Raw genomic sequence first — 26713 nt, forward strand, 5'->3', positions numbered from 1 at the left:
GGGGAACCCTTCTACTGGCATTGAGTTTGTTTTATAATTTACCAAAAATAAAGACAACTTTTAAAGTAAATATACCTTATAAATGTTACCATGAGACAGAATATTTTAATTAAAACTATGGTATCCCTGTTACCTGCTGGGACACAAACTCCTCTAGAACTCAGTGGTGAACAGTAATCATTTTATCATGTTCTTGGCTTTTATGGATCAGGGATTCAGATGGAGCACAGCAGACAGTTTGCCGGCTCCACATTGTCTTGGGCCTCAGCTCATTGTTAGCTGAAACCTCGGCTCAACTCTAGGTATTCTAGGACATGGAGATATTCTAGCTCAGCTGAAATACCTACATGTGGCTTCTCCCTGTGGGCTTGCTTGGGCTTCCTTACAGTATGGCAGCTGATTCCCAAGATGAAGCATTCCAAGAGGGCAAAGTGGAAGTGCACAGCATTTTTATGATCTGCCCTTGAAAGTCACATAAAGACACTTTTGTCATCCTCTGTTGATCAAGTTCCAAAATTCTGCCCAGATTCGGAGAGTGGATATAGACCTCATCACTCAGTGGGGTGGGGGTGGGTGGTCAAGGTGACACTGTAAAAGTACATGTGGAATGAGAGACATTGTAGGATGCTACTGTGGAAAATATGCCTTTACTTTCATCTGGATCTTCTCTTCTTGCATTGCTGCTGTTCCTGCCCTGATTAATTTTGATTCCACACCCCGTAGTTTCTCCTCAATATGAGGTCCTGTTCTGGAAGGAAACCCAGCTGGTCCGATTCAAGAGTTCACAGGGGCAAGACTGTTACAGACAAGGCCCCTTGTGCCTTGCTGTGAACCCATCGCCCTGATGGGGCTAGAGCATTTTCAATCACTGTTACCAAACTAGCATGTGACACTCTGTAATGAACACCTGTTGACTATTTGGAGGTTCTCCCGTTCTCACATCCATCAGATGCCTGTTTGCTTCTCTTTGCTTTCTCTTGTACAAACAATGATATTGTTCTTGGTAGCTTGTCTTCACCTGCTTATAATTTGGAGTTTGTGAGATACGTCGTCTCCTGGTTTTATGTACATGCTGTCCTTGGGGTTCTGACCACCTAGTTGCTCTGTTTTTACGTGAGGACTTGGGGAAACCTCAAATGATGCTGACACTGCTACTACCACCATCTCACCTGGGTACACCCGGAATGAAGTCCCACTCCATATCTTCCACTCCTTCTCTGCCTCCTGACGCACTCACCACACTAATTTTTATGTTCTCTAACTTTGTTTTAGGGCTTTTCAACTAGAATGAACTTCCAGAATATAGTCATATGGCTGACTGCTTCTTAATATGCAAATATCGTTTTAAATGCCATGTCCTCAGACCTGACATTCCCGTCTGCAGCAGCTTCCCAGTCATTCTCTACCACATTGTTCCACTTTATTTTCACTGCTGCACATATTATGTGATATTATTTGTTTACTGGGTCTCCCCCAAAACACTATTATGTATGGAATGTTGTCTGTCTTGTTCAACACTGTATTCCCAGTACCTGTCACGTAGTAGATGTTCAATAAATGTTAGTAGGTTGAATGAATGAATAAAAAGTGAATGACTAATCCAGCTTTCCTGATTGTATGATAACTGTCATTATGTTCTCTAAGCTGCTTTATCTTATGTATCTCAGCTTACTAAGAAATATTTCCATGTTTAATATTCTTAGATAGAGTAAACTTGTGACATTCCTGAGGAATATGCCCAGAAGGTCTTCTTGTATTCACAAACTCAGCAGTATTATAACATAAAATCTCCCCTATAAAATGCAGTAAAGTGTAACTGAAAAAATTTAAGTGACTCAATGTTTTTTTTGAATACAGAACTAAAATCATTTCTAAAGCCATTAAAATAAATTTATCCACTAAAATAAATGCTACACTACATTACACATAATTTTTATTTGCAAGAGGTTCTTACTATTCTCTTTGATGTCCTATGGTTTGGCAGATAGTAAAGTCCAGCTTAATTTTAAAACCTGCCATATTGACCTGAATAGGACAGACAAACTGTACTTGGGCAACTTAAATCTGATTTCACTTTTTCCCCTTGAAATTGTATGTCCACAAAGACATTTTCCTGAAGTACAGCACTTCATGTTTATTGAAGGGGCTTTCTGGTTTCTCTGTCTTTACTTTGAATTTCTCTTTTTGGGGAAAAATGCTCCCGAAGCTATGTGATCAGCTAATGTGTTCTCCTCTTACATTAATCTCACATTAATGGGATAGAGTTCTTTCTCACATTTTCAAATTGACTTTGGCTAGAGGTGAGGTCATTTCAGACTTCGCCTTCGTATCTTGATCACTTGTCACATCTGGAGAGTGTTGGTACAAGCTCCACCGCTTTCCATTGATTCCCATTTCCCTTTCCTATCTCTACTAAAGTTTTCACTACTGAGCAATTTTGCACCTACTGATTAAACTGTTTACATATAGAAATAATGGTGTCATAGATGGGAGTACCCCCAGCACTGCACTGGAAATTATTTATTTCTTCATTTGACTCCAGTTTGCGCTTTTCTGTGGAAGATTTGTATCTTTACAAGGTATTTTTTCTTTCTTTTTTTTCTCATGAGTATTACAGGCTGTCCAAACATGACACTGTTTTACTGCTTGCTTGGTGGTAGGGCTCATGATTTCATACTAGCTTTACACACTGTTTCCTCTGGAAACAAATCCAGCACTGTATCATTTTATGGTAGACATTTATGTATCAAGTATCTCATATGCATTTATCTCCTTTAATTTCCAGTATAATCTTGTGGTGTAGGGGATCATATCCCCATTTTACTGGCAAAGGAAACTAAGACTCAGAGAAGTTAAGTAAAAGCAAAACTGGTTTTTTAGTTCATGTCTGCTTATCTACAGAACTTCAGAATCTTTTTGCCACTCAATATATGTGTGTGTGTGTGTGTGTGTGTGTGTGTAAAATTTCTTCATGGAGGGAGAGTGTAATTGTTCAATAGCAATATAATACAAATCACAAATTCAAACTGCATATATGATTTTATATTCTACTGTAGCCACATTTTAAAAAGTCAAAAGAAACAGGTGAAATTAACTTTAATTATGTATTTTATTATGCCAATATATTGCAAATAGTATAATTTTACCATGCAATCAACATAAAAATGATTAGTGAGGTATTTTGCTTTATTTGTACAATTCTTCAAAATTTGGTGTGTGTTCTACATTTATGGTTCATTTTGATGTGGACTAGCCATGTTTCAAGTGCTCATTAGCTATGAGTGGCTAGTGGCTATCATAATGGATTACACTAAGAAATGGAGGGAAGGAGAGAGAAAGAAAGTAATAGCATATAATAGGGTAAATAGTGGCAAATGAAACTCCCTGTATTTCCGTATGCTTCTGATCTCCCTTCCTTAGTCTTTTTTCTCAAAGTCAAACACAATTTCTTATATACTTTTTGGAGTTATTCTATACTCAGATAAAGTGTGTGTTCATGTAAGTGTATGCCTGCATGTGTGTCTGCATGTATGTGGACATGTGTGGTCCATTCAATTCAACAAATGCTGTTGTCAACGTACTATGTACCACACGCTCTTCTTAGGACTTTGTTACATCAGTAAACACAGCTGTTCAACAGCCCTGCCTTCAGAGACTATATTTTAGAGGCAAGAGATAGACAATACACATCTAAGTAAATTATATAGAAAGTATGTTAGATGGTCATAAGTACTATGAATAAAAATAAAAATAAAAAATCTGTGTTGTGGAGGATGTCATTAAAAAGGCGAGATTTGCTCAATGTCTCGAAGGAGGCAAGGGGGTGATCTACAGGTAAATCTCAGGAGGAGGGGTGTTCCAAGCAGGAGGAGGGCAGCACCAAAGCCAAGGTGGGAGGGTACCTGGCACATGTGAGAAGCAGAAGGCCAGTGTGGCTGGAGTGAGGCAAGAGGGGGAAACACAGCAGGAGTGAGGTTAGGGTGGGGACTGAGGCAGATCCTGTGTGGCTTTGTCACTTTGTTGCACTTTCAAGGCTCCTGTAACCACTGAGGCTTTTACTCTGTGTGTAAGAAGGTCTGCTGTGTTCTGATTATCAGACACAAAGCATCCTGTGGTATGGAGGATGTATTTACCGGTCTCCTCTTGAGATGGATAGTTAGGTTGTTTCTGACCTGTTTTTATCATGAACTATAAGACAGTGTATATATCCTGGAATCAATATATCTTTGCATATGTGTGTGATGTTACATGCAGGATAAATTTCTAGTGATGACAGCTAGGATGTCTGTTTTTAATTTTTCTTGATAATGTCAGGTTGTCTCTGAAAAGGCTACACAAATGTATGTGAATTACAGTATTGAGAGTGATTGTTTTCCTGTTAGCACTATGGCATTTCATCAACAATTTTACTTTTGCCAATCTAGTAAGTAAAAACGTTCTCTTATTGGCATCACTTTGAACATCACTCTCCACTCTAAATTGTAAATAATGTGGATTCTACCCACTCTTCCTCTTCTCTGGGCTGTCAAATGGATTTGCACTTTACAGCAATTATTGCAAATATTACTCTGTATTTACTTGTGCATGCCCTTGTGTGCCTCTCATTATAAGCGTCTTGAGAGCAGGGCTAACCTTTGATTTTTTTACACCCTCCCTCAGTGACTAGAACTTTGCTTAATTCTGTTTGAATTATGCTATATAATCTTATGTCATGAATTTACTCATTAAAATTATTGTTATTCAGCTATTATTCAAGTGTCAGTTAATGTCTTTGATTTATTGTATTACCTACGTTTGACTGCCAGCTGGGAACAAGTATGTATTCTGTCTTTAGTGTTCAGGATAGAAATAGTCAATTTTTTCTCTTACTTGTAGTCCCTAAAATAAGCATTTCTTTAATTATACAAAAACCTGAGTAGGACTGAATTGGATACCTATGTAGGTGACAGTAAATACAGTTAAACCAGGTTCCTGTAGCTTTATTTGCTTCTATCTGTTTTATCATCTTGAAACTGAGCAGCAATTTCTGGCCTGTAGCCTTGGGCATCTGGCTGCTGAGGTCATTAGGCCATATACCATCACTTAGTTTTCAGAATCTTCGAAATGTGATTTGAAAATGGATTTGGACAGAGGAGTGCCTGCTGGGTCAGGAGGCTGAGCAGCCTTTCCTAGGCTGTGTTTCCCAGAACATGTGGGTCCCTGGAGATAGTAACAAATGTTCCATTTTGGAAATGCTATACTGTATCTCCCTCCTCCTTGCATGTAAGTATATTAAGGGTTTTGAGAAGCCCTGCAGGAAAGAAAACTCTTTATTCCAGTGTTTCTCAAATTGATTTGACCACAGAAAACCATTTTTCCCCCAGTAACACCTATCAGTATATCACAGAATATCAATTTTCTAAAGTAGAGTTGGAGAAAAGAGCAGTTGTTTTTTTCTCTACTTTTTATTTTGTACCAATAGAGGTAATTATATAACTTTATAAATATTAAATATATCCATTTAAAATTTTTATCTTGTCTTCATCAAATGAAAGGTCACTGTCCAGTTACAAGCTAGTTTATAGATGATTGATCACAGAAAAAGTTCACAGATGAACTGAATATTTTTGTTTAGGGATCTGTTTTTTAAATAGATTACATCCTAGAACCAGTTAGAAAAATTAAAGCTAACATAAGAGTTTAGGAACAGGTTTAAGCCTGAAAATTGACAAATGAAGGTGATTTAAATAAACCTAGCTATTAATTTATTCTAGCAATATAACATTTCAGATACATGAAATGTGGCCAGGGGAATGCTTTTACAACTTCTATCTGTGTTGTCAAAGTTGCTAACTGATGACTCCTATTACATGTGTTTAAAATTATGGAGAGTTATTTACAGACACTGTCAATTTTAATCTGTACATAGAAATTCTTAATTGTCCCTATCCTCTTTGTTTCAGCTTGTTTTTCAGGCTTTCTAATGCATTCACCTTGCTTCCTCCTCTTCTCTTTCTTCCCTCTCTGCTCCTTAAAAACATCCACTAGGCTGGCAATTAGGGGCTGAGCACAGATGCATCCTTTAATTTAATTTCACATTCCATCATTTGAAACATGACTGAATGTGTCTGCTATGGCCTTCAGAGTGCTGGGAAATCAATATGTTAATTTACCTTCATCTTTCCAAATCATCTTTGCGAGAGAGCAAGCACCTATGAAATGAGAGGCTTGCACTGGGGAGGGGGTGATTCTGTGTAAGAGACATAGCCCCAAATACCTGTATTCTTACCCTCCCACTCTTTGTTAATGAACTATATTCTAAAGTAGATTAGTAAATTGACTCTTTGGAACTTTGAATACTTTGTTTTCCACTGAAAACTTGTTTATGGTCATTAGGATTCTAGCCCTTAAAGCCCCACGGACTGCCAGTGTATCTAAAGCGCTCTCCAAACAGTACGTTGAGGCTGCAATGGTACAAGTGTATCTCCAGTTGCACTCTATCTTACTGGAATGGTGTTTCCATTACTGCAGCCGATAGTTGCATTTCTTCTTATCATCCAGGTCATATTGTTGACTCATAGTTAGCTTGTGGTAAATTGAAATCTCCAAAGTATTTTCTACATTAAAGGCTCCAAAGTTAGGGCTACACCTCCTCACTTTCTTAGGCTTGTGCAGGGAAAATGTTTTACATTATTAATATAAGTGTGTCCCTGTTTACATTCTATTCTTTTGGATTTTGTCTTAGTGTTCATGCAAGTTGAGTGCTTTATTAATCTTTAGTCACCGTTCAACACATTAGCTTTGATTCAATTGTGTCATATTCATATTGGGTTGAGTTTATTTCTGTCTTTATATAAACTGTAGATAGAACTATTGGGCATGGCAATTTTCAGAGTTTCAATTTTCAAGCATTTTCATACGAAAACATGATCTCAGTTGAGCCTCTCTCAGACCTTGGGAGGTGGAGTGAGCCTGTTAATGATCTTAATGAATTCCATTTCTATGGATGGAAAATTAGAGGCAGTAAGATTGTTCCCTAGCCACACACTGAGTATCTGGTGGCATCAAAGGCCACTTTTCAAGCATTTGGTTTTGTCCTTTTTCTACTACATGTCCATATCTCACTGAATTTATTCTCAAATATACTGTTCCCCATTTTCAAACTTTGATGCATTGTTTTTACTCCCGTCTTCTAGCACCAGTCAGGTTTACCATGACTGCAGAGATTAACCACAGCAGTTCTTGTATCTTCATCATTTGGATCTTTTGATGTAAACCACTGGGTCTGAAGTATTTAGTCCAGTTAAATTAAAGCACTAAGAGCCGCCTCGTGGTATATTTTTGCCTCTTATGCTTTCTTTCATAAAGAAAAGATGTGCAAAAAAAAAGTTTAATACTTCTGTTTGGTTTTGATATTTTCCTAACATTACAGCAGTTAACCCCCCATTCTGGCAAAACAAAAGCAGTGATTTGGTCCTTTGCTTTGTTCTTGCCAAGACCCGAGATAACATCATTAACCTCAATTTCCAAAGTTTCCACTGATCTGGAGGTAAATGTGGACCTCAGTAACTACTAAGATGTCATTTCTCAGCTCTGCCTCCCTTCACCCATTCCATTGTGTGTCCCTGCTACCCACCACCGACAGAATTGCAGAATTCTTTCTCCTCTTGAATTTCCTTAACAGACAAGCACTCCAGCTCGTTTCAGGCATCCTGTGTCCACTTGGTGTAGGAAGTTTCATTTTCCCACCCTGCCACGTTTAGGGGAGGGTTTCCTCTCTCACATCTTATGACTCTTGATGCTCTGAGGCATGATTAACAGCTTGTGCTCAGGCCTAATTTGGGTCTCCAGTGGGTTTCAAGAATCAATCTAAATGAGGAAAGCTCTTTTCTTCCCATTTGTGCTATAGTTTGTCACAAGGGCCTTCGAGCTGGCCTGCTTTGTGCTTGCCAAATCATAAGGGGCTTTAAAGAAGGAATGCTTTTCCATCTCCAGTCCCCGGAGCTCTGCAGAAGCCTAGATGGTGTGGTAACACACACCAATGAATTCAAAATCAAGTGCCCCGCTAACCTGATGCCTTTATCTTTTCAGATCAAGCCTTTGAGTGATAGCAGGTTTTTTCCTTAGCATATGTGATTTTCTTGGTGGTTTCTCATCCCTCTGTTAAAGACATACCCCATTAATCCTTCAAACTGCCCAGATATGGCTGAAGCTTGGCACCAACACAATTGATGTTCTCAATCTTAGATCCCACCAATAAAATGGATTGCTTTCAGCCATTTTCCAAAGGATCTTGTTTATTTGGGGTTTTAGCTCCCTCCGCTGTCCTTTGGGATCACATTTTACTATTCTTTTTTGACTATATGCCAATTCTTCTGTGTTTTATAATTTCCCATTTAAAATCTAAACCCACCCAGGGGTCCCCTGCTTAATCGCTGTCTACTGAAAGTCAGATGAGGATGGGATGGAGAGCTCTAGATCTGGACATCACAGGACCAGGCTTACATTCTGACACTGCCTTCTATGAGCCCATGACCTTGAACAACTAATTCAAAACCACTAAGCCTCAGTTCCCTTAACTATAAAATGGAGATGCTATCTTACCTATCTCATGGGGCTGTTAGAGGATCAAATGAGATAACCATGTAAGATATCTGCACAACGTCTAGAATTCAAGTTCTCCACAAGTCTTGGCTATTTGGTTATCATCATTGTTATCACTGTATTTATTATAGTTTTCCTGTTGCCATTTGATCATTTTTATGAACACTTGTATGTTCAGATCCTGTTGTAATACGTTGAAGGCTTTTATATAAACCGTGGCACTTGCAGTGAGCCTCCACAGATGTAGTCTCTTAGATCTGAGACTTTTGGCTGTATGTGGCCCAAACCTGAACGACTTAGACTCTTGCCAGAGCTAGTGAAATAACGTTTCTTATTCACTACAGGCTTAAGGAACTTTTCATTTATTTATTTTTTTTTTGAGACGGAGTTTCGCTCTTGTTACCCAAGCTGGAGTGCAACTTTCCTTCCTTTTTTCCTTCCCTCCCTCCCTCCCTCCCTCCCTCCCTTCCTTCCTTCCTTCCTTCCTTCCTTCCTTCCTTCCTTCCTTCCTTCCTTCCTTCCTTCCTTTTCTTTCTGCAGGAGACTCTCTGGCCTTGGGGTACCCAGTAGGCCCTGAAAAGCCATCATTTGTGTAACTCTGCAGATTTGAGTGAGCCTAAGAACTGACTTGTTCCTGGGGACCTGTCTGCACTGGGATTGACCACAAGTTAGTTATCTCCAAGTCTCTTGGGACCAAAATGAATGCCAAATTTAATTCAGCCTTAACATATACCCTATGGATCTGTAGCAGTAAACAATATATGGGTGTTACTTTATGATAGACTCAATGGTTTGATTTTAATTTTATCAGTGGCTTTATAGGAGTTGCTGCATATATGTGAGTTATGTGTGTGTGCAAGGTCTTGTATGATTATGGCTCAAGACATTTAAATATAGTTGAGACTTAATGGTGCATTGTATTACTATATTACATTTGAGTATCAGGTTGGAAAAATGTAATAATGAGAATAAGAGTATCATCATTAAAAACAGTTTTCCTTTAAGCATTTTCTGAATTTAAGTGGGAGATTAAGCCTCCAAAAGATAAAATCGGCTGTAAGTCTCAATCTGAGTCTTTGGCATGTGTCTGAATAAAAACTACAACACAGAGGCCAACTGCTAAGTGTTTTGTTTTTTTTTTTTTTTTTTCGTTTTTTTGTTCTTGTGAGATGGAGTCTCACCCTGTGACCCAGGCTGGAATGCAGTGGCATGATCTCTGCTTCACTTCCTGGGTTCCAGCGATTCTCCTGCCTTAGCCTCCCAAGTAGCTGGGATTACAGGTGCGCGCCACCACACCCAGCTAATTTTTGTATCTTTAGTGGAGATGGGGTTTCACCATGTTGGCCAGACTGGTCTCGAACTCCTGACCTCCTGATCTGCCTCCCTTGGCCTCCCAAAGTGCTGGGATTACAGGTGTGAGCCACCACACCCAACCGACTGCTGAGTTTTTACTTTAGGTTTGTCTGGTAAAATAAGTGGGGGTTGCTGATACCATGAAATGGGGAGTATGCCTTATTTATAAATAGAAAGGGAAGAAAATCTCTATGACAGAGTAAAGTTAAAGAGATCCCTCACCCTTTCAGCTTACCCATTCAAACTTCATTGCTCACGTGGTCCTCAGTCCCCTGCTTGTGTCTGACCACTCTATGGGCCTCTAACATTGGCCTGCCCCAGCTTCCCCAGGTGCTGACCCAGCAGTGACCTACAGCCTGCTATTTCCCATAATCTTTTTTCAAAAGATAAAGTCTATCCCATGATGTGCAAGACCTGAATCCCTTTTTCCTTTTTATTGGCAGAAGTAACCCTTAAAGAATAATCTTGGTCTTGACCAATCTACAGAAAATAAATTTTGAAGCACTTTTGTTGGTGAACTTCATACTGAATTATACTCTCTGTACATGCACTTTTGAATTTTAGGTTCCCTGAACAATAACTTAGTCTAAATGTGAAGTTTGACAGCACTAAAAGACTGCTTTTTCTATTGTTTATTTGGCTAGTTGTTTGTTTATTTCATTCTTTATTCAGCATTTGCTGTGTCCACTATGTAATAATGAAAACAAAAACTCATATTTATTGAACACTTACTATATGCTAGGCACTGTGCTAAATGCTTTATGTGTTTTAGTTCATTTCATTAATCTATGAGGTAGGCTTTATTATTACTCTCATTTTATAGATGAAGAAATGGAGGTACAGGTGGTTAAACAATTTCCCCCAAGGCCACAACCTGGCGAGTGGCAGATTTGGGATAAAATGCCATATTTGAATAGCTCCAACATTTGTCCTTCAAACAAGTTTCTAATTTTTAAATTATAAACTCATAAAGTATTGTTCGGTTCCCTTATTATCTAGTTCTTATTAAACCTGAGTGTGTCAACAAGGTGGGAAGAGAAAGGAAACATCTTTGTTTCCTAATACTTTGTTATTTTTTGTGAGGTCAAGAGGTGTAGAGATAGAAGTAGGTACAGCCAAAAAAACATTTAAAATATTCCAAAAAGACCACTGGTTGTTAATAGTGAACTTGGTGGAAATGGAGGTTTTTTTTCCCCTCCTACATTCAGAGCATTTGCAGCAATAAGAGAGATAATAAAGGATGTGCGCTCAGGATACAAAGACTTTTCTCCATGACTGAGTTAATTTCTCAGACATGTGTTCTGAAAATGGTACCTGTGCCCTTGCCCTCTGGCCCACAGAAAAATACAGGGAAGATGCTTCACCACAGGGAATTTACTGTTTCTCACTTCTCAGGTTGGGGTCTGGTGGCCTTTTCATGCTTGAGTCATTTTGGTTATTAGAGGAAAACTCTAATAACCATTTCATAAGCATGCAGAAAGAGGAGGTAAAGCAGTGGTTCTCAAACTTTAGGGAGCATAATCACATAATCATAGCAACATGAAGTTTAAGGGGCCTCACCTGGAGTGATTCTGAGCTAGTACATCAGAGTGGGCCTCAGAATCTGCATTTTCTCCAGGGGATGCTGATGGCAGTGGCACAAGAAACATACTTTCAGAAAGGCTAAAGTAAAAGAACATTTTCAGTTGGTGAAAGGTTCACACAGTAAATACCTTTGATGGAGGCAGCGATCCTCAAAGTATGGTCCCAGCATCTGCATCACCTGGGAACTTGTTAGAACTTCCAATCCAAACCTGTGTTGGAAAATCACTGGGTGGGGCCCAACTAGCTGCTCTTTAACAGTGCTGCAGGCGATTCTCATGGAAGCTCACGCACAAGACCTGCTGGATTAGGGAAGCAAAGTGCTGTTGTAAAATCCCATAGCATTGATTCTCGAGTGGCTGCATATTGGAATTACCCGGGGAGGTTTAAGAACTGGGTCACATGCCCAGAGATTCTGACAGAGTGGATCTGGGGCTTGGGCTGAGTACAGGAATTCTTTTAGAGGTCTCCTAATTACTCTAATATGCAGCACTGTCCACTGGGTCAGGTTACCTGAGATTTTCTTTTTTTTCTTTTTTTTTTGAGACGGAGTTTCGCTCTTGTTACCCAGGCTGGAGTGCAATGGCGCGATCTCGGCTCACCGCAACCTCCGCCTCCTGGGTTCAGGCAATTCTCCTGCCTCAGCCTCCTGAGTAGCTGGGATTACAGGCACGCGCCACCATGCCCAGCTAATTTTTTGTAATTTTTAGTAGAGACGGGGTTTCAACATGTTGACCAGGATGGTCTCGATCTAGATTTTCTTTTTCACTTTGTTATATGAAAAACTCCTTAAACGTTGCTTTTGTCCTCAGTCACCACTAATAAAATGCTGCTGTATCAAGAAAAGGATAGATATTATTGTGTATAAACAGTGTCTAACTGACATGTTTATTTTACATAGTATATCCTTATACTATGACCTGTTCATGGAAAAGGTAAATAATTTCCTCCATGCCATTGGGAAAATCAGAAAGGAGGGTGAAATAAGGACATGTTGTTCCTGCCTTCACTCCTTCAGCCTGCTGTTCAGTCCATTGGGTCACACGCACTCTTACACATTAACTTCCTCAATTCCCTCAGGTGCATCATCTGTATTGACAATTCTAGTCTTTATTGCCATGGAAGCAATTTCCAAGGTTGCAAAGTTCCAGCCAACAAGATCTGTAGCATCTCCAGCTGCATGCATTCGCATGTGAGCATGCATTTGTAGGCAAATACTTCAGTGATCCACAATTATAAAAAATGTAACTTGGGAGAGTGGTTACCAGCTAAACTGAGATTATATAAAATATTAATTTCAGTGAAGTTCATCAGAAAGTAACAGTAACTCTCAAATGGCATTTTCTGGGGGAAGGCATGCCTACTCAGTTTCCCAGTGTTCCTCCTCTAAGCAGGAGCAAGCAGTATTAATCTGCTGCCCCGCCTCCACCTTCAATAAAATACAGACCAAATAGAGCATTTAATCAGTGTCACTGGATGTATAGTTCTGTGACTCTAGCATTTCTCAAAGTGCTTCTTCAAGGACATAGATGTTATTTCTCATTGCTGGAATGAATTGATTCTCCCTTTTATAAGCCTGCAGAATATATACATGTGACAGGAATTGTGTTGATTCTTAACCCTCCCCTCTTCCTATGAGAACTGTGGTGGTTTTAACAAGGCACCTCACAAATGAGTTGTTGTACCTTGATGTTGTTCAAAGGGGGAAGAACCCAAGGCTATTATCTTGTTATAAGATATTGCACAACTATGGCACCAAAACATGTATGTTATGTCCCTGGTGGACAAAGCTGAGGAGAGGCATACCAGCGTCGTGGCAGGGCCTCCATCTCAATTGAGTCATGTGTAAATTATTTGCTTGTCTTCTGCTTCAGTGATTATGTAATTTTTCTCTCATGTTGGTTGCAGTTTTTCAGCCTACTGTGAGAAATCGTGTCTGGTAGCCTATTAATACCGTCAAAGGTCAGTTATACTGATTAAAGCTTTTTTTCAAAAAAAAAAAAAAAAAAAAAACACACAGCCACTTGCTGGGAAGGCAAAATGATGTGAATAGCATTCTTCAGCTTTTATTATTTAGTTGTATGTATCAGAGAACACTAGTGCCTTTAATCCTGTCTCAGACCTTTCAGTTGAAATAACTCTTTAAACATCTCGCAAAGAGGGTATTGGTAGTAAAAGTGGTTTTCTTTGTGGCTTTGTTTTTTCCCAAGCCTCTTGTCCTTAGATGCTTCTTCTGAGAACTCTCTTTTCTCCTCTCCTCCCCTCCTCCCCTACTCCTCACTCTTCATCCCTCAGAGGAGACATCTTGTTAAAGTAAAGTACCTTGATTGAAAAATGATCTGAAATTTAAAAAAATGACACTTCTTTGTGTCAAAAATAGTATTTTAAACTGAGTTTCCAAAGTAAATCAAATAAAAGCATTTATATTCAAAAGCTATACAATGGCTTTCTTATATTTAAAGCTGATTAGATTAGTAGCAAGATTAAGGAAATGAATCCAGAAAATGACAAACAAAAAGTCATTTCAGCTTCTATATAAATGCATCAAAACACTGTAGTATAGAGTTTTGAGTCTCTTGTAACTTAAAGACAAACCCAATCTATTTGTAATGGGTAGAAAATTTCAGTGGAAAAAGGGAAGTAACAGTAAATCCCTTATCCATTTGTTCATTCTCTTATTCATCCGTAGGGAATGTTGCTTAATGGTGAATGGATTCTTCAGTGGGCATTATTCTCAAAGCATCACTTGCTGGGAATATGTTTGCATGAACACTGAACTAGGAAGAGCAAGTTGGAATTCCATTAAACAAAATCAACAAATATGCCGTTAACAATTTATAATGAAAAGGCTAGCCAGTCTTGGCCCTGAACTTTAAGTCAAGGTCTTGATCATAACCTGAGAACCTCCTGTACTGTTACTGCATCTCCCTACATGGAAGGCCACCCATGCAGAGCTCTTCTGACTGTGTTTGGTTCCTCACAGGGCAGCCATGTGGAAGGAATGGGTGACCATGTAGGCCTGTTACAAAGTGCTGAGAATGTAAAGATGACCAAGACCTGGGGTCTGTCCCCCAACAGCTCACAGTCTGGTGGGGGACATAGTCATGTGACCTCAAAGTTGAAGTACAGTATGGCAATTGCTTTAATGAAGTTTTGCATGCCAGTGCTGGCAAAGCGCAAGGAAGGGAGTCTCAGCTGTCACTGGAATACCTGCCACCTTCTGGAAGAGTGGCCACATGCACAGATCTGGAAGACCTGGGTGTGCTTTTATAGCAAGGCCAGGGGAGCCCCTGGAATGGAGGCCAATCCTGGAAAGGACTTCTGACTCCCCAGATACATCTGCCATTCCTGGTCAATATATGAAATTCAGCCCTTTGATATTTTAATTCTTGTTAAAACATACTTTTTATGGGACTAATATTTTGAGTTGTCAACAGTTAGTTATATCACAGTGTGGATGAGCTTTAGCTGTTTCCTCTGAGCATATTTTTATGGTGTAAGGGAAAAAGCAAGAGCCAGAGTGTAGTGAGTCCTGGAGGAGGATCCGTTGTGGGCGTAGAAAGCTAGACGGCAGCACGAGAACAGTCTTGAGTGGTCTGCAAGTTCTGAAGATCAGCTATGGCCACACACTGTTCAAGGACATCCAATGTCTGCAGTCATTTCCTCCTTGTTCACTCTCCTCCCAACTTCTTCCTACCTCCCCACCTCTTCTATTTCTACCTCGTTCTCCAAATCCAGTATATATTTCTTTCACTGAAACAGAGCGAGGACATTGAGAATTTTCATACCATTTATAAAAGAAAAATACTCCTTCAGCTTTACTTCTCAAGAGCTTCCTGCTCAACCTCAATTCTACAAGTTATTTGTTCCTAGCGGCTTTTCCTAAGGCAACGTGAGAAGAAGTCAGCATGTTCCAGAGTGGAGAAGCCACATGGAGCTACCATGGAGTATGAAGCAGGGAGAGGGTGACCGCTAGGAATGAGGATTAGATATCCCAACCCACAGATGAAAATTAGCCCCCTTCATTCCCTTATGTGGAAGTCCACAATATCACACTCTTGATTTTAGGTAAGATCTAATTAAAAAAATAAAAATGATGGCATTTCCCCTGTTTTGCCTGCATGGAGTAACACTACTCTATGCAAAGGAAGAAGATCATTTCTTCTAAAGATGACTCATTTCAAAGATTGTCATGAATGTGAAGGAAGATGAAAAGTTTGACACCCAGAGCCCTCCATCCACAAGAGTGACTGGAGGTGTTCAGATGAAGACTAGAAACTCATTCAAAAAAGATGCTTTGTGCCGTGGGTGCAGCGTTGCCCTAAATGACTCAGAGGTCTTTTTCAACTTTAAGAGTTTCAGAATCTAGGAAATATCATCACCAGGCAGATAAACAGGCTGTGGCTAAGGGCCTGTCCCATCAGTGAGGAAAACCAAATGTGATTGCAATGAAGGGTACATATTTAGTGAGATAAGGAACTCTGTCTCCTTTCCAGTTCTGCACTCTGTTGAAGCTGTAAGAAAATAAACTTATGAGGAAAAGGATAAATATACCTGAATTTCCTCATCTATCCAATAAGGATAATAATAGAGCCTACTTCATAAGGTTTTGTAAGGATTTGATGAGTTAATTCACATAAAGCAGTTAGAACAGTATCTGAAACACAGGAAGCACAAAATAAGAATTAGCTGTGATTAGTAATATTGTTGTTACTGTTATATTTTACAGACTACTTAAGCTGCCCTCCTTATCTGTAGGAGAACACAGCAGTGGCTTTGCAAAACAAGTAAGAGATAGATAAAGGGCATTGCTCAAATGTAAGTGATATTTTTTATGCCTGGTTACACTTTATCCCAACAGGAAAAAATATAAGAAACAGAGAGAAAACACAAACTCCCTTGTCACCCCTTGTCCTTACAAATAACTGAATTTTAACAGGTCTTAATAAATATAAAGCCTTCTAGAATTTATTCATGATTTACAAATCATAGATGGGGTTTCAGTAATTGTAACCCATTCATTTGCTGTCAACCATTGGTGAATATCTTACTATGAAGTAAAGCACATTCCTGAAAGTTGAGCTTAAATCAAATTTTGGTCAAAGGTCTTAGGATAAGTAAAATAATAACTTTTCCTCAGTAATGCTTTTCCTCATGGAAAGCATCATAAATGAAAAAGCAGTTTTCTAGCAGTTCAGTTGCCTTGAGGTTGCACTTGGCTAATATGAACATGATGATCCAGTAGCTAAACCACATTAAGACTGTTAATTAATAGATGGCTGTAGCCTAGGGCCAAGCTAAAATAATTCTAGTTCCTTCTATTTTTGGTATTCAAACTGGAGTTTACATTTCTTATATTGGTCAGCTATTGGCCTCAGCTTCTTTTTCCAAATGATTGTTTATATCCAGTTTTGATTTAGACAGCTGAATGGCCTCCCTGCATGGTCCACATCACTCTTGCCTGTGAATGAAAGAGGCAAGACTGATGTGGACCATGCAGGGAGGCCATTCAGCTGTCTAAATCAAAACTGGATATAAACAATCATTTGGAAAAAGGTTCCATTTGTGTTTCTGGTCACAGAAAACTGCCCAGAGTGAAAAATAATGAGAAAGAAGCTGCATAGCTTTCATGTTCACAGCTCACTCTTGGCACTTTGAGTATGGACACGATGTCCCATAGCTGTCCATGGCAGGCTGCATTTGCCTTGTTAGGCAATGTGAGTGCTTGCTGCGCCACTTTGTAATTTGTGTCACTTGAATACAAGTGGGAAGACTTCAGGAGAATTTGGAGAGAAAAATATAAAACAAACTCTTTGGAAATGTGTGAGCATAATACATGCTTAGCAGATAGCACTGTCATTGGTGATTTGTATATAATTATTATCCGGTTTTAGGTGGTACTTAAGTTCTTTGTCCAGGATGAGAAGATTCATTTGTATACATCATCATTATCCCTCCTGACATGTGCTTTGGTGGCATTAATCTGTGTTTTATTTCCTGCAGCTGTAATGATGGGGTTGTCTTCCGTGGCTTTATTATGTTGTCATGTTTTTCAGTGATCATCCTAATAGTACAAAAGAAATATCTCAAGTGGGGATAAATTCCAAAATAGCTGACATTTAACAGTCGTACTGGCAAGCGTCTGGTTTTCTTCCCCTTCATTCCTTTTCCCTGTCAAGCTGGGTCCTGGGGAATTATTATTGACTGTGATCAGACCAGTAGTTGTTAGTAATTTTATATGGAAAACATATCTAAAGTGGAGCTTGTTTCTAAAGACTAGATAACTTTTTCAGGGGTTGGCTAGATGGAACATCAATTCAAACTGGAAAACGACTAGCTGATTTTGAGGGAAGCTAGAAGAAAGAATGGATCGCCAGGGTGTCTGATTTTAAGTTGTACTTGCAGTCAATGGTCTTTGTAGTTCAGAGGGTCAGAATCTAAATCTCATAGTGGAAGTTCAAAGGAAAACAAATGCACTAGGTCCTTGCTTTAAGGACGGCAAAGATTAGCTTAGCAGTAGAGATCTAATGATCCAATTTTAAATTACAGATTTTAAAAAAGTATCACTTTTATTTGCATTTTGCAGTAACAGAGCAAGCTATGTGGGCATGGCTTCTGTAAACAGAATATCAAGAATGTGATGATCAATGACTGCTCTGTACTTCAGCTCAACAGCCCCTGTTAACAGCCTCATATACAAAACACATTAAGCACAGGAAATGATGACCTGAAATCAACCAGTATTGTTTATTAATTTGTTAGATGTTTTAATAAAGCCAATCCCCAGGGCAGAATCAATCTGTGTAACCACTGTACATTGTACATGCTCCTATTAAGGCATTTAATACATTACCTTGCAGTTGTGTGTGTTCATGCCTGTCTCCTTTAAATAAATATGAGTTTCCTGGAGGAAAGGGACCTTGGTTCATTTCTTTTTGATTTCCCAGCATAAGTACAGTGCCTTGTACAGAATGGTGCTAGTGGTGTTTGTAGAATTGAATTGAACCAACTGTTGCATCTATATGCTGAAGGATTTAAGCAGATGTTTAGCTACAGATTTTAAGTTGTACAGCATATATGGTGAAATTAACAGTAAGGGGAAAATAAGAAAGGTATTAATAGTAGGTAACAGGAAAATGAGAGAGGAAAAAGAAGGCCAAGACTAAGAAGAAGACTATGACTAAGAAGCTCCATCCCCTTGTCCTTCACTATTGGCTTCTCTGATCAGGGATTGGTGTCATCACAGGCTCCTCTGACCAGGGACAAATGAAAATGTTGGTGCAGTTGTGGAGTAGGAATCTTCCTTGGGGCCAGGCAAAATTGCCTGCAGTCTAGAATCTGCTTGTTGACAATTATGCCTTGACACTTACTATTGAGCAAGTTCTTACTGAGCAAGTATAAATCGCCAGAAATTGTTTCCAAGTTCAAGATGCCTGTATCTCAAAAATGAATGTCATAATCATGGGAAGAGCAAAACCATAGAGCCCTAGTTTTCATATTTTTTTAAATTTATTATGTGCCACGCACTGAGATAAGGGCTATATAAATAATAACTGATTTATTTTTTCTTAACAACTCTGAGGGATAGGAAATGTAAGTATCCTTATTTTACATGTGAGGAAACCAGTGCAGAGGGAAATAAGTAACCTGCCCAAGTTCACATTGTAGCTGGTCTGGGGTAGAGCCAGGACTCTCCCAGGTTGCATGGCTGCAGAATCTATACTTTTCCTCGCTGCACCACATTTGTTGTCTCTTTCTTGTTTAGTTGCTTCATGAAACACAAAGACTTGAGAAAGCTGGGGTTTGAGTCTTCTAGCCCTAAGATTCCCTCAGAACTCAGCTTATTAACACCAAAAGTCCTTGAGATTGCTGTCTTGAAGCTTCTACTTCCTTTAAAAATATATTTAACAAGTCCTGCTGTGGGCTAGGCTCCAAAGGAAAGGCAAAGGTCAATATGAAATATCTGTCCTTGAGAAGCTTTCAGTTGAGTAGGGAGATAATGCATGGCATAGTTAACTGGGTGTCATAGGAGAGGCACAATTTCAATGTGGTGGGGAGTAAGGAAGAGAAGAGATTACATTTAATGGAGGAAGGCAATAAGACTTTGTGGGATCTGGAACATTAGAGAAGGGCTCTGAAGGATTGGTAAGGCTGGGGGTGAGGCAGTAGGAGCTTCTTTCTAGGTAAGGAAATGATAAACAAATATGCAGAAATAAGATGGATCAAAAAGCATGGAAGACTCGTGCCTAGCTCTGGCTGGAGGACATGTGTGGGCTTGGATGACAGACAAAGGTGCATGTACTTAATTTGGAAGATAAAAGGGAGAATCCATGGAAATTTTTGATTGGAGAAAACACTTGTACTTAAGAAAGATTTGTCTGTAGTGATGCTTGGGAGAGAGAAAAGGCAAGATATAGGTAAAGACTCATTACAGTGGGGTCAAGTAGAAAGGGGTAGGGTGGAGAGCTGAAAAGAAAAGAATCGTATAGAAGTAAATGATTGTGCTCATGATGTAGAAAGACAAGAAGGCGGAGACCATTTTGCCAAGTCAGTTGAGGGGCATGGACTAATAAATTTGAAGAAATTGAGGTAATATACCAACCTTACACCATGTGGTTATTTATGGGTTCTGTAGAGCTCAAAGCTTTCACTACATTCTACTACCTAGCTGACTGACACACTGGGTTATTTTAACACACAAAGGTGCCCCAGGCTACTTTTGGGGAATAAGAAAAAGAAAATGCTCATTAACCGAATTTGAAGTTTGATCTGAGAAAAGTTCCAGATCAAACTAAGATGTGTGTAGTATTCATAGTGTGTAATCTTCATTTTCATAGTGTGTAATCTTCATTGTGCAGGCATTTTTATCTCCAGTTAATTTCATAATATTCTCCTGTTTTCTGAAGTATTTCTTGTGATATGGTTTGGCTCTGTCCCCATGCAAATCTCAACTTGAATTGTATCTCCCAGAATTTCCTCGTGTTGTGGGAGGAACCCACGGGGAGGTAATTGAGCCATGGGGGCCAGTTTTTCCTGTGCTATTCTCATGATAGTAAGTCTCATGAGATCTGATGGGTTTATCAGGGGCTTTTGCTTTTGCTGCTGCTGCTTCTTTCTCTTGTTGCTACCGTGTAAGAAGTATTTTTCACCTCCCACTATGATTCTGAGGTCTCGCCAGCCATGTGGATTTTAAGTCCAGTGAAACTTCTTTTTGCTCCAAGTTTTGGGTATGTTTTTATAAGCAGTGTGAAAATGAACTAATATAGTAAATTGGTACCAGGAGTAGGGGGTTGCTGAAAAGGTACCTAAATATGTGGAAGTGACTTTGGAACTGGATAACAGACAGAAGTTGGAACAGTTTGAAGGGCTCAGAAAAGAGAGGAAAATGTTGGAAAGTTTGGAACCTCCTAAAGACTTGTTGAATGGCTTTAACAAAAATGCTGATAGTGATATGAATAATAAGGTCCAGGCTGAGGTGGTCTCAGATGGAGATGAGGAACTTGTTGAGAACTGGAGCAAAGGTGATTATTGTTATGTTTTAGCAAAGAGACTAGTGGAATTTTGCCCGTGCTCTAGAGATTTGTGGGCTTTGAACTTGAGAGAGATGATTTAAGGTAGCTGGTGGAAGAAATTTCTAAGCAGCAAAGCATTCAAAAGGTGACTTGAGTGCTGCTAAAAGCATTTTGTTTTAAAAGGGAAACAGCATAGTAGTGCAGAAAATTTGCAGCCTGATGATGCAGTAGAAAAGAGAAACCCATTTTTTTAGTAGAAATTCAAGCTGGATGTAGAAATTTGCATAAGTAGCAAGAAGCCTAATAGTAATTCCCAAGATCATGGGGAAGATGTTTTCAGGCCATGTCAGCCCCTCCCATCAAGGCCCAGAGGCCTGGGAAGAAAAATGGTTTCGTGGGCTGGACCCAGAGTCCCTGTGCTATATGCAGCCTAGAGACTTGGTCCTCTGCAGCTCCAGCCATGGCTGAAAGGGGCCAATGTAGAGCTCAGGCTGTGGCTTCAGAGGGTGGAAGCCCCAAGTATTGACAGCTTCCACATAGTGTTGAGCCTGAGGGTGCATAGAGTCAAAAATTGAGGTTTGAGAACCTTCACCTAGATTTCAGAAGATGTTTGGAAACTGCTGGATGCCCAGGCACAAGTTTGCTATAGGAGCGGAGCCTTCATGGAGAAACTCTACCAGGGTAGTGCAGAAGGGAAATGTGGGGTTGGAGCCCCCATACAGAGTCCCTACTGGGGGTGGAGCCGTGAGAAGAGGGTCACCATCCTCCAGACTCCAGAATTATAGATCCACCAACAGCTAGCACTGTGTGCCTGTAAAAGTTGCAGACACTCAGTGCCAGCCCATGAAAGCAGACTGGAGGGAGGCTGCACCTTGCAAAGCCACAGGAGTAGAGCTGCCCAAGACCATGAGAACCTACCTCTTGCATTAGCATGACCTGGATGTGAGATATGGAGTCAAAGGAGATCATTTTGGAGCTTTAAAATTTGAGTACCCTACTGGATTTCTGACTTGTGTGGGCCCTGTAACTCTTTCGTTTTGGCCAATTTATCCCATTTGGAATGGCTGTATTTACCCAATACCGGTACCCCCATTGTATCTAGGAAGTAATTAGCTTGCTTTTGATTTTACAGGCTCATACAGGGAAGGAAGGGACTTGCCTTGTCTTGGATGAGACTTTGAATTGTGGACTTTTGGGTTAATGCTGAAGTGTGTTAAGACTTTGGGGGACTGTTGGGAAGACATGATTGGTTTTGAAATGTGAGGACATGAGATTTGGAGGAGCCAGGGGCAGAATGATATGATTTGGCTGGTCCCCACCCAAATCTCAACTTGAATTGTGCCTGCCAGAATTCCCATGTGTTATAGGAGGAACCCAGGGGAGGAAATTGAATGATGGGGGTTGTTCTTTCCTGTGCTATTCTCGATAGTAAGTCTCAGGAGATCTGATGTCTCAGGGGTTTTTGCTTTTGCTTGTTCCTCATTTTCCTCTTGCTGTCACCATGTAAGAAGTGCCTTTCACCTCTCACCGTGATTCTGAGACCTACCCAGACACATGGAACTGTAAGACCAGTTAAATCTTTTTGTTCCCAGTTTCCGATATGTTATCAGCAGCATGAAAATGAACTAATACATCTTGCTTTTTAAAAATATTTCTAAGCCAGCAACATTTTGTAAATATATATTTTTTTTCACAGATTTTGTGTTAGTTATCTTTCTAGATTTATTTGGGGGAAAATAAGAGGATTATTTTAATGCATCAATGAGGCTTTTTATTTCATAGAATTGGGTTGAGGATTTAACAGCAACCGAAAATATCCATGTAAAGCAATGAGAAAAGTTCTTGAAAGATGCTCAACATGATTAATCATCAGAGAAATGCAAATCAAAATTACAATGAGATATCATCTCACACCAGTTAAAATGGCTTTTTTTCCAAAAGACAGGCAATAGCAAATGTTGATGATGTAGAGAAAAGGGAGCCCTTGTACACTGTCATGGGAATGTGAATTAGTACAACCATTATGGAGAACAGTTTGGAGGTCCCTTAAAAAACTAAAAATGGAGCTACCATATGATTCAGCAATCTGACTGCTAGATATATGCCTGAAAGGAAGGAGGTATCTGCAGTAATCCTATGTGTATTGAAGCACTATGCACAGTAACCAAGATCTGGAAGCAACCTATGTTCATCAGCAGATGAATGGATTAAGGAAATGTGGTACTTACACAGAATGGACTACTATACAGCTGTAAAAAGAATGAGATCTTATCACTTGCATCAACATGGATGGAACTGAAGGTCATTATGTTAAGTGAAATAGCCAGACACAGAAAGACAAACTTCATATGTTCTGTTATTTGTGGGTGCTAAAAATGAAAACAATTCATGTGAGATGGTTACCAGAGGTTGGGAAGGGTAGTGGGGGAGGGAAGAGAGAGGGATGGCTAATGGGTACAAAAATATAGATAAACAGATGAATAAGACCTAATATTTGATACCACCACAGGGTGACAACAGTCAACAGTAATTTATTGTACATTTAAAAATAAGGAGAATAATTAGATCATTTGTAACATAAAGAAGGGATAAATGCCTGAAGTGATGGATACCTCATTTACTCTGATGTGATAATTATGTACTATATACCTTTATCAAAATAGTCCATGTATCCCATAAATATATACACCTACTGTGTATTCACAAAAATTTAAGATTAAAGAGAAGTTTCTGGCATATAGGAGGGTTCAGGGAATTTCCCTGAGACAGAGGCAGTTATCTGTAGCATCTCATGGTTAACGGCAGTCTCTGAGGGCAGAAGGCTTAGATTCAGAGCCCAGTTTTGCCATTCATTGACTCTGTGGTCTCAGACAAGTTCTTGATTAACCGTGATATTTTCAGTTGTCATCTTGTAATGATGATATATATCATATGGCAATAATGAGACTTACCTCACTGCAGGCAGGATTAAATGAGATGATTCATGGTGCCTGGCTCAAAGAGCTCAATGCCAGTTAACTGCCTCTTCTACCACCCACTGCCACCACCACCTCCACTATCACTCCTACCACCTTCATTACCATCGTTATTGAGGCTCTATGAGATGAGAAGCAGGTGTTCATCAAAAAAAGGGTTCTTATGAAATGAAACCATTATTATATAATACAAGTTTTAGACCAGTTTTAATATCCAAGTCAAGGATCTATTTTCATGAGACAGGTTCACTGCTCCAATGAGTTAACACTCAGTTATGCAGAACATTGTGTCCTAGCCCGAATTTTCTAGAGACTACCCTGAAGCAAGGATCGAAATGCTATTGCTTCATTCGGGATATACAAATTTAGTCCAGTGAGATGAGGAAAAAAGGAAAGGAGTCACCAAAAGACAAATATGATATGATTGCACTCAGGTGAAGTGTCTAAAGTAGTCATACTCGTAGAAGCAGAAAGTAGACTGGTGGCAGCCAAGGTCTGGGGGAGGAGAAACGGGGATTAGGTGCTCAGTGGGCATGGGGTTTCAGTTTTGCAAGATGAAAGTTCTAGATATCTGTTATCCAACAAGGTAAATATACTTAACACTTCTGGACTGTACACTTAAATAAGGTTAAGATGGTAACATTTATGTGCTTTTTACCATAATTTTTAAAAGGTGGGGGAGGGAGGCAAGAGAGGAAGTAAAACAACAGGAAGCAGTGGTTCCAGGGCTGGTTACTACTTCTCAAGACAACCAAGGGACACAGCCACTGGCCCTGCTGCTGCACCCACTTGCCATGTGGAACTCTACTGGATAGGCTGGAAGAAAGAACCATGCTTCACAACAGTGGATAAGAGAGGTGAGGGCATTTATCTGCCCTGTTGTTCCCATTCTCAAAGGGCAGAGATGGCCCCTTAGAGAGTGAATTCCCTGACATTTCCACATTGCATTGACTTCTCCAGCTGTAGTGTGGGCTGCCAGCTCCCACATCTTTGAGTGGCCAGAGAAGCCTTCTCGTCAGCTACGTAACTGAGAGGTCCCACTGACCAGCCACAGCTGCAAGGTAACATTCAGCACTTCGCAGCAGGTGATGCTGGTGGTAGAAACAGCTCCCCAGGTGGGAGGAAGCCTAGCCAAGGGATTTTGAAGATGTGCGTAAGATTTGTGTTTGGTTCACACTGCTGTCCTTTTTTGTTCTAAGGAATTCATAGCTATTATGCCTTTCTTTATTTTTTTAACCATGTAAGGGCTTTGATGTTACGATGCCTCGTATTAGAACTGCTTTGTGGTGACTACCTGGCCGGATGTAGAGCTTCCGTGTAAGATTACCACGTTCTTTGCCCTCTTTGCCTTTGGAAGGAAAATAAAGTGAGTCCTAGTTAGTTATTTATCACATAATATAGTGAAAGAGAGGAGTTTTAAGAGATTTCACATTTCTAAAAAAAATTAAATGCTTGATTTTTCACTGCCTTTTTAATGTTTTAAATATTAGCAAGCATCACTGTCAAAATGTGTTCTCAGTTCCTACTCTGGAATTTTTTTAATAGGAAAATTTTCTGATAAAGATCACAGGTTTCCTGATGTTTTCTTTTGGCTCACTTTCATTTTACTAAAATAATCATTACGTTTGGGAATTCATATCCATCAGTATTTCCTAGCAAAAAGATATAATGGGATTTTAGAAAATGTGAAAATTATACTTGTTTGCCTCTTCCTAAAGAGTAGCATAGTTTTGTGTGCAGTGAAATGAATTTTTGATCATAGCCTTCAGACCAAATTCATATGACAGCCAACTAGATGAAAGGGTATCAGAATGAAGCAGGCAGACTCAGGGAAATGGGCTTCCCAAAATGCTGGCATGCAGTTATTTTTAGAGGCATCTGGGCTTTCTACCCTCTATTACTTTCTGTCCTCCTGTTTTCATTTCTCCTACAAAAAAAAAATGGGGCCTTCTTCAGGCTGATTTTGGTTTGAGAATCAAGAGAACTCCATGTTAGTCTTACTTCTTGTGGAATAGTGATGTTAGCCCTGAGTGTTAAAGGGCAGTGGTTTAGAAAAATTGTGCTTTTGGATCCTGTGAGACCCTGCCTTGAGCAGACAGTGTAGTGACGGCTCTCTGCCCTTGCTAGGAGTCACAGTGGCTCATAGAAGCTGCAGGAGATAGAATATGTTGTCTCTCTTGTTGTTTAAACCTGGAACTTGATCTAGTTTTATCCTGTTTGCATGTGTGTGGGTATGCACGTGTGCTTTATTCATTCCACCTATCACCCCCCAAAAACCCTGCAGTGTGTACTGCAGCTTTGGGAGAGAAGTGGGCACATAAATCTATGGGTTGTGTTTCAATTTTTGATAATATAGACTATAAACCTTTGCAGATTTTCAGTTTATGTTAACATTGTTCCATTATTTGTGGCTAGATTATTATTGAATGAATGCCAGATGTATACACTCATCAGTCCATTTTCCTTGGTCAAAAGGAAAAATAAAACTGTTCTGAAAAATTACAACAGATCCTAATTATTTACCAGCAGGTTGTCACTTAACCCCTAAGGGGCAACTAAGAGGAGACGCATTTATGGTGGCTGGATTTGATGATTCACATTGCTAAGTATTAAAAGGGGAAGAAAAAATGAACCATGTTTGTCCAAGAAAATGCCGCTTAAGCATGGCATTCAGGTGTGAGCTGAATACATTGTTGGATCCAGCAGTAA

The 26713-nt window shown here is 39.6% G+C and overlaps 1 protein-coding gene across 16 annotated transcripts in view; it reads left to right on the forward strand.

The window, feature by feature from the left end:
• GRIP1 (glutamate receptor interacting protein 1) overlaps window positions 1–26713 on the forward strand; it is a 726295-nt gene that overhangs the window by 293334 nt on the left and 406248 nt on the right. The gene's annotated exons all lie outside the window — the stretch shown is intronic.

This window comes from Callithrix jacchus, chromosome 9, assembly GCF_049354715.1.
Source record: "Callithrix jacchus isolate 240 chromosome 9, calJac240_pri, whole genome shotgun sequence".
NCBI classification, from domain to species: domain Eukaryota; kingdom Metazoa; phylum Chordata; class Mammalia; order Primates; family Cebidae; genus Callithrix; species Callithrix jacchus.